General features: G+C 34.7%; 1 protein-coding gene across 1 annotated transcript in view; it reads left to right on the top strand.

The window, feature by feature from the left end:
• Positions 1-6,168: 6,168 nt before the first annotated feature.
• LOC109539362 (glutamate receptor ionotropic, kainate 1) overlaps positions 6,169-8,709 on the top strand; it is a gene marked incomplete at its 3' end in the record, with an annotated part of 30,421 nt that continues 27,880 nt past the window's right edge. Inside the window, 1 exon segment of the mRNA XM_048669801.1 lies at positions 6,169-6,287.

Below are 8,709 nucleotides of genomic sequence, written 5' to 3'. Positions count from 1 at the left end.
GGTCGAGTACCTGAATTTTTGGAAGAATATAATTTTTTGGCTACAGATGCTCCTTTCTTTAAGCTCTGGTTTTGCTCTAAATGTCTTCATTTTTGTGTAAATGATGTTTGTTGACATTCTACTGTAACTCTCCAGAAATAGTGGTAACATCAATCAGAATTTATCCAAATTAAATTTAGTGCAAACCAGAAACTGAAACGATTGAAAACAGATTAAATAATTCACAAAGGCCGTTGTATAAATTGTTAATTAAAGCGGCCTCCATTGTATTAACCCTCTTAAGCAATTTTTTGAACCACACCAGAGAACGGCGCATAGGAAGCCTTATAAAGACTAACACATAAAGGAAAGGATTTTCCGTCTTTGACAACATTAACTGAGACCTTTGTCAGAACGATTTTGGCAATGGATTTGGGTTTAGACGACGGTTTAATTTAGCAAAAAGGTTCTTTCAACCTGGCCAATAAGCTGTAAGCGCGACGACTAAATACTAATTACGAAAGTGTCCTGTTTACTTTCAAACAAGATGTACTTAACCGGTCATAAAACGATAATTCTATTGCAAATTGATGCACGTATCCAATTTTGTATTGTCGACTAAACTTTTTGATGTGCGCATTAAAAGCCGTTGAGGAAATCCGACATTATACCTTAATACCGCCAATTTTCATTAATAATTCCACTAGAGGATTATGTCTTTCAGCAGCCTTTAAATTAGACTTTGTCGTTTTATCGGTTTGCATTGAGCAACGGAGCATAAACTCTATATTGGCCGAATTAAGCTCGGACACGTATACATTTACAAATGAAATTTATTGCACCGGATTATCGGGAACTTCACAAAGCGAAGCCAGTCTAAATTTTGAACCGTGGAAGGTTTGCTTCATTAAAGAGAACTCTGTCCTAAAGTAATATTTTATATTAAGCTTTGTGTGAACCAGTGATGGTTTTTCAAAGGATTTTTCCTGTCACATCAAAGCGTTAGAAAGTGGTAAAAATACAAAACTAAACCCGAAAGCAATAGAGGTATAATTGGTCTATGCTAATCTCCTTTTAAAGCAATTATAATAATAATAGCTATAGCTATAAGTGAACTCAATTAACGGTCTTTTAGAGCCCAATAATCTTCCCTTTATTGGATTAGCTGGTACACATAATGCACGTCTATGTGCTCATACTTTGTTAATAAACTTCAGATAAAGCGCAGATTAAAATTGGGTTCAACTGCCTTTCAGGCTCTTTGTAAAGTTTGGCTTCAAGTTTGACCGGCTCTGTTACTTGAGTTTTCAAGTAACATTAAGGTAGCTTCTCATTAGCTAATGAACATTTCCCTTGGCAAATATCTAATTTTTTAACCGATATTAAAATAATTCTACAATTTTTTTACACCTTTCAACCAGGAATCCCTTGTTCAAGTTTATCCCATCATGCAATTTTCTAATTATGTCTTGACATGGCACGGTTCCAATGTACTAAAATAAATTTTTCTTGGAAATATTTTGAAGAGAGTGCACCCCAATGTGCCATTATCTGTATCCATTCTATAAGGAGAAGGGTGGAACAAGAACATTGTTACGTTGGAAGGGCGAGGGTGGAAATTTATAAAGCATTCTGATTTGCTTTTATAATGTGATAAGCACCAAAGTTAATTTAATTTTAAGGGTATCCGGGTTTCTATGTCAGAACAAGAGCGAATTTGCCAGCGATTGAAATCGATATTGATATTGTTCGTCCAAAGTTTGGCAACCTGATATTGTCTGATATTTTCCAGGGTCCTGCACAAAACATTTTGATTTGGTTATACTGAAACTGAATTCTTGGCCGATGATAATTAAGCAAAATTAACTACTTTTTTGAGGAGAAGAACTGGTTAAGCTCCCAAATTCACTTGTAAGGGCGGTGCATGAGGGCAGATCAAAAATTGGAGTGTTAAACCAACTACTTATACAGTAGTTTACTTGACAAACCATCAGTTATTACAAATAAAACATTGCGAAACTTGCTTATGCTCAAGCAAGTGTTCTGGAAGATTCTGGACAACAACCAGTAACACGCGAAAAGGACAAAGCACTTAGAGGAGAAGTGAACGAGACAAGCTGTTTTTTCCAAAACATTGTGTTGTTGCGAACTATTTGAACACAAAAATGGATTAAAAAACGTTAGCAAACAGTTTAACATTCTTTTGGCAGCGTCTATTGAAGCGGAAACCCAAGAGAAACAGATTAAATGGCGATTGGGTCTACGATGTTCCAAAAACGGAGCAAAAAATATTTGAAAAGCATTTCGTGTCGCAGGGCTTTATTTAAAATAGCCGAACACCTTTACCGAGTGCTATTTTGAAGACGAAGCCAATACAAAAAAAAACCCTTTTTAGCAAATTAAATTGCGCTGCGGACCCTTGACGCTCTAAAAGGCCGAACTCAAATGATTTTCCCTTTATTAATGATTAAAATGGGGCCAAAGCTAAAGGCGCTAGAAAAACGGTTTACATCGACAATCACTAGTTGAATTTAAAATCAAGCTTCTGCTTAAATCAGTGAAACGCCGTATCAAATGAATAACTGTGTAATTAACAATTGGGAAACTTGTAATTAAATTCGCCCCAACTGTGAAAACCCACTGTGAGACTTAAGCCTTGACAGAAGGTATAATTTAAAGTGTTAATATGCGTTTATTACCACAGCCCATTAAGATGATATATTTATCACCGACATGCTTACAATCTAAGTTATAATCACCGTTTTACGGCTTTATGTTTGCATTCTTCAGAACAATCGTTGGTAGTTTTACAGATTAAAGTCCGGTGTATTCGAAAGTATCAAATGTGTTAATTAAATTAGGTATAATCTAATATTGAGCACGTGTATACGCTCAAACTAAATAGAAACTAATCCAATAATGTGCGGTGTATTGAACTCTAAAAGCCTTGATATATTGTTAATTGGATCTATGTAACGTTAGAACATTGATTATAGGAATTACTTTGAATTGTACTATGCAAATGGCAAATAATAGGGAACTTGGACAAATCCAATCTGTTACATGAATTATATTTCTTTAAAGTTACAATTTTGTCACAGTAAACTGTGTCAAATAATACAAAATATCACATCGGTTGCATTTAACATCAAAATTTAATTGTTGGACGCATATAACTGCCCCAAAAAGTGCTTGAATACGAAATAGAGCAGCATGGTTTTCCATCACTGTAGAGAATTATTTCTATTTTCCAACAAAAGGCTTAAAACCCTCTTGCGAAGCCAGCGGCAAATAGTGTCTAAAAATATCCGATAAAGGAACAGTGTCACGTATTTTACATCCCTAAATCGGCTACAAACTTGTTCATTCTCGTTGGAAAGTATACTCTTCATAATTCTAAAGACCTTATCTAAACATCCTCCAACCTCTCTTGTAGGATGAATATCGAATATTTACGGGGGCATTAACAGAATGTGCTAAGTTGCCAATTTTTGATATTTTCTTGGAAAAATCAGTTTTAAGGGTCACCTTAGTTTTTTGTAATTTTAACTAAGTTTACTGTAATGATGCAATGAAATAATTTGGGGAGGAAGGAAAATTGGATCAAATTTGTGTAGCAGCAAGCAAAAATCAGATAGCAGATGGAAAGTTTTATTTACGAGTAAAGTACATATAACAGTGCAGAAAAGAATATTTTTACTAACATAAGACTAATTGGTCTAACACTTTGTGATTATTCATGTTGCATTAGCATAGATTATCGTATTTGCTTTGGACTTTGGAGCATGATTATGTACCTTTTATTATGTGGAATTTTCTAAAATATAGAGACTATTATTTCATCTTCAATCTAATTATAAGAAGAACATGTTGATTGTATTGAAATTGGCAACCCTGCATGCAAATCCGTTTTCCTCATATGAGCTGTGTGCTCCATACAAAATTCTTTTGACTTGCTTGCGCATTTTCCTTATGAATTGTTAGAGATGCTGGACTTGCATTTTTGTATCTCATAGAACATGAGTTAAAATCGATATTTTTCATGTCTTTTTATCGTCTAGGGACGCGAGATCTTGTCACGGATGGAGAATTTTTAAAACGTATTTTCAAACGCCAGTTAATGATGGTTTTTACAAAGGCCGTATACATAGACAGAAATTTTTCCGTATAACAGCACAAMATATTTTACATTTTTTGRSTCCACAATTGATCGGTGCGTGATAGSCAATTATTGTTTGTGCAATCTMARACAAGAGGCTTATTATAACAATATTACTAGTTGAAAAGTACTGTTCGATAATGAAAAATTTCCCCTGATTGATGAATTTTTAAATAAATAATAAATTCGAACTAATGCAATGGATTTGCATAAAAAACAAGTGTTCTGTTTCCGATGCAAAAAGCATTATTTTTCCAGATTCTCTTAACTCCACATCGCCAGCACCCAAATTTTACATTGTAGGAAAACCTACTCATTTGTCACTTTTTATTGGCTCTTTATTACCCAATGTAGACAAGGTGTGCAACCCCATGGCAATCTCATCGCTGTAATTTTTTAATGAACTTCTTCTGATTCTTATGTTTTAAAAAGTTTTCTGATTCGTTTAATTGCTGCATTAATGGGTACCATTTAATAACAACAGCATTATTTATCAAAACATTTTCAAAAATCAGCAATATGTTCCAAAAACTAGATAACATCACGCCATCTGCACTCTTGACTTGTAATCAGCGAAGCCCCTTCTGGGTATTGATCAAAAACATTTAAATCTGAAATCCATAAAAGGCTTATTTGCAGAAAGGTATTGAAGCTCAGTAGCATCGTATATATTTAAATAAAAAAGCGGTCCCTTCTTGCCAAACACGATTCGATTCGAAAATATTTGTACTTTATAACTTTATAAAAAAAATGATGTATAATCTGGTGAATCTAGTTTAGAAAATACAGCATATTCTCAAAAGTAAAACAAATTGTTGGTTGTTAAGATCCTTGGTAAAGTTAGGCTTTAAAGGAGCCTGATACACGTTTCAGGCCAAAACAGCCTGAAGCAATTTAAAATATTCGAACCAAAAGTGTAAGCTTTTCGCAATTGTCTTCGGTGCAAGTGTAAAGAAAGTCAATATTTGCGGTTGGATTTGAGGCATTTTTTCCTATAATTCAATTCTACAAATTTCTAGTAAAATAGAAATAGTTCTGATAATTTAAAAAAAAGTCTGTACACAGTTTTCATAAATTCAAATATGCTGTGAAGATCAACTAGGAATATTTGCAAAAAGCATGACCTCGACCAAATAACTTCACAGTACCGTTGGAGTAAGTGCGGTTAAATTAAGTTTTAAAAAGAAATCTAACAAATCTAAATAACTTTCAACGCTGGTTTGTTCAATAAAAATAGTTTCTGATAGAATCGAAGACGATTTTGCATACGGAGAAGAAGATTGTACAGTTTGCGATCAAACTAGTTTGACGAGCAAGCCCCTTGAGAGCTTTAAAAAAGTGTTGGCATTTATAAATAGCTAAAGATTCAAATTAATCCCAAAATATAGTCAGTTCACTTAAGACTAAAGATGCGATTCAAGTTCACTCAAGACTAAAATGTCTTGTTTGATCATTTCGAAACCCATATGGCTTGATGTTCCTATAATGCAATCGCGTTGCAAATCCTTTTTAAAAATGAGGGTTTTACGATGCTCACGACTTGAATTTAGAATGAGTAGAAAATGAAAGGATGGCTGACTTGAAAATGCCTAAGTTATTGCAAAGAGGCTATCAGCAAAAGTCGAAAGTTCACAGGCTCGTAAACAAAGTTTTCGTTTTTCGGTTATTTGGAACCGTGTAGGGAAAATCTATGAATTATTCAAGATCACTTTTGAAGAGGGATTTTAATAGGAGCATAGATTGAGTTCGCCCTACAAATGGCAAAGTAAAAGTGGTTTTCCAATGCCAATTAGAGGCATCTTTTCTTAAATTTATTGAAGCCCTTTTCATCCCTTTACTGCCAGCAATCGTAGTTGACAATCGCCTGAACCGTATCAGTGAATTATGGTAGAGATAATTTGATAAATCCAGCAACTAGCACATGTTCTAGTTTTGTGGAGTCTGAAAAGCTTGCGCGGAAAATGGCGCCGCGGCGATTTTGAAGCTTTGAATGTTTGCGGAAAAGTTTCCAGTTTGAAACGGCACTCGGTGAAAACGGTGGGCTTACGAAAAACTGAGAAACATTCGGGCGAAAAACACGCAAAATCATTTAGTCGGCGCTGAAAAGATCATCTTCTGTTCCAGATAATTTCCAGACGAGAAGTCGCCAGTAAGTATGAGTCAGTACAATTTTTGCTCTCAAGTAATTTCACTAGTCGTTATTTTATCAGARTCATTTTTCCGCAAATAATGACCAGTTTATTGAATCTTGATCCTATGACTGAATAGAATTTGCGATTCTCTATCCAACGATTCGAATTATGTGGTTCAAMTGGTGATTGAGAAAGTTCGAAAAAAGCAGCGTCATGTTTKAGTCGATTTTACAACTCAAAAAAAGCACGCAAATYTAAGACTTTTTTTAGAAAACTGCCAATATTTCCGTTACGATACTTCCCGAGTCCTTTAGAAGCGCTTCATTTTCCYTTATTGACTTTAGAGGCCAAGACAAAAATTGCTAAAAGTTTAAAAAATTTGTGTAWAAACATTTAGSTMCYCTATCASAAAAATGCAAAATCGAAAAAAMCAGCAAAACCAGATTTCATAAATCAAGTTCAGCTGTGTCTCTGTTACGGCAATGCACAATCAAATTTCATGCCTACATAGAAATGATATTTGTGTTTCTTCAATGGTAACATTCGGACATTTAGCAGCAAAAATTACGTTTGCTGAGGTTTATTGCAGCCTTAGTTGCTCTACTGCCAAAAATGTCTAATATATTCTGTATAACTGTTCTACAACTGTTTCATTTTTTATGTATTTTTTTATTTTATATATTTTTCACAATTGAGAAGCACGACCACAAAGGTCCTCCTACTCCTACTTGCACAACAATTCGTATGCACAATTTCAAAGCATCCACAAAATCTGAACGGATTTGAAGCCTGACGAGCATTTCAAATCCATATTTTAGTATTATTAATTGCAACTCTTACCATTTGCACTCGTCCACAAAATCGAGGGCAAAAACATTTCGAAAATGAAGCTGGAGGCACGTTTGCACGGTTTCCACTACATTTAATTCTCGCATTCTGAAATGAAGCAAAAGTCTTGTTGTATATCACATTTTTTCATCCCAAACCACTTTCTCAACAATAGGAAACTTTCTATTTGCCAGAAATTTATCTGGCAATTTTGGTTCCTTCGTTGGCGATGTTTAAGGATATTTTGACCTGACCTATAAAAGGATGTTTGTTTGCGTTCTTGGCAATATTTTCCATCTGGGAAACATTGGTGCATGGAGGACTGGAAATTGCGGACGTTTCGCGGTAGAGCAGCCAAATTATATAACTGCACGTGATTTAATTTAAAGTATTCCGTACCATTTGCATTATTTGCAGTCGGATCACATCATATCAAAAACGCTCACAGCATTACAATTGGCTCAAAATGCATTACGGACAAAATTTACAAATCTGAAATCGCACTTCAAGCTATCCAAAATGATTGACAAAAGCAGCTAGTTTTATGTAAAATTAGAATCTGGATTGCTGTTTTCCCCACTTACAGCTAGCTAGTGTATACCACAGTGATAAAATCCCTTTGAGAATGCGAGACCGCAAATAACAGCAGCAACTTCTTAACGAGCACTTCTAACGTGAGCGACAATTAGAGCTTTATCTCGTTTGAAGACGTCTTGAAACTTTTGTTGCAATAACAAGTTGAGAAATGCATCGGTCAACTACTGATGCCAGTTTCATGCTCAAAGAAACAGCWGAAAAGCAGCTGATTAAAGCGTTCGACAAGGCAAAAGTAATCAACGAATAGGACTTAGAACTAGATATTACAAGAAATTTAAATTATAATCAAACACTCACATGTAAATGTTCACCACAAAAGAACCACTGAGTGAACATATATCTYTCGAATTCATTCTTTCGATTCGAAGTACCTTTCGAATCATCCGMATGAAGAAATGGAATACACATTAACTCACACAAAGAAAAATACAAACCAAAGWAATRACTRWAWGATAAGTATTTTCTTGWATCTTATTTAATTAATTATAAGTTTAGTGCATATGTGGTTTCAGGTTTGCAACCTTTGACTAGTAAKGTAAGATGCAGCAACATTGTAGACAAAAACAGAGTAAGAAGTAGATCACAAGATATACTCGAATAAGACGAAATGACGGAATAATTGTCGAATGTAAAACTTGAATTTTTTGGAAAAATCGACCTCTCACTAAAATAAACTTTTCGACCAAAAATCAAAATGTTGCAATCGCGTTTTTTGCCCTTATTGGAATGTTTCCGACCTAAGAAGTTCCCCAATAGCGAAGATGAAAGTTGTGGGTCGAAAATAAGGAAGATATCGTCCGTTGAAGATTGCCACCGCTCAAAAACCGTTCAAAATATACAGAAAATGTTGATTATTTGGGAACTGGAAAGGCCGCGGAGTCTTTTAATTAGCTCGTTGCATTCCTTGTCTTTTTCCGATGAAAATGATGTATCACTCGAGGTGTTTTGAGGAACTTGAATTTTTTGGAAAAATCGACCTCTTACTCCCCCCTTATGAAATTTTCGACCAAAAAT

This window comes from Dendroctonus ponderosae, unplaced genomic scaffold (genome assembly GCF_020466585.1).
Source record: "Dendroctonus ponderosae isolate FM_Combo_2020 unplaced genomic scaffold, Dpon_F_20191213v2 Dpon_F_20191213_9, whole genome shotgun sequence".
NCBI classification, from domain to species: Eukaryota; Metazoa; Arthropoda; class Insecta; order Coleoptera; family Curculionidae; genus Dendroctonus; species Dendroctonus ponderosae.
The sequence above is the reverse complement of the archived record's forward strand: the minus strand, read 5'-3'. Positions and strand labels throughout refer to the sequence as shown.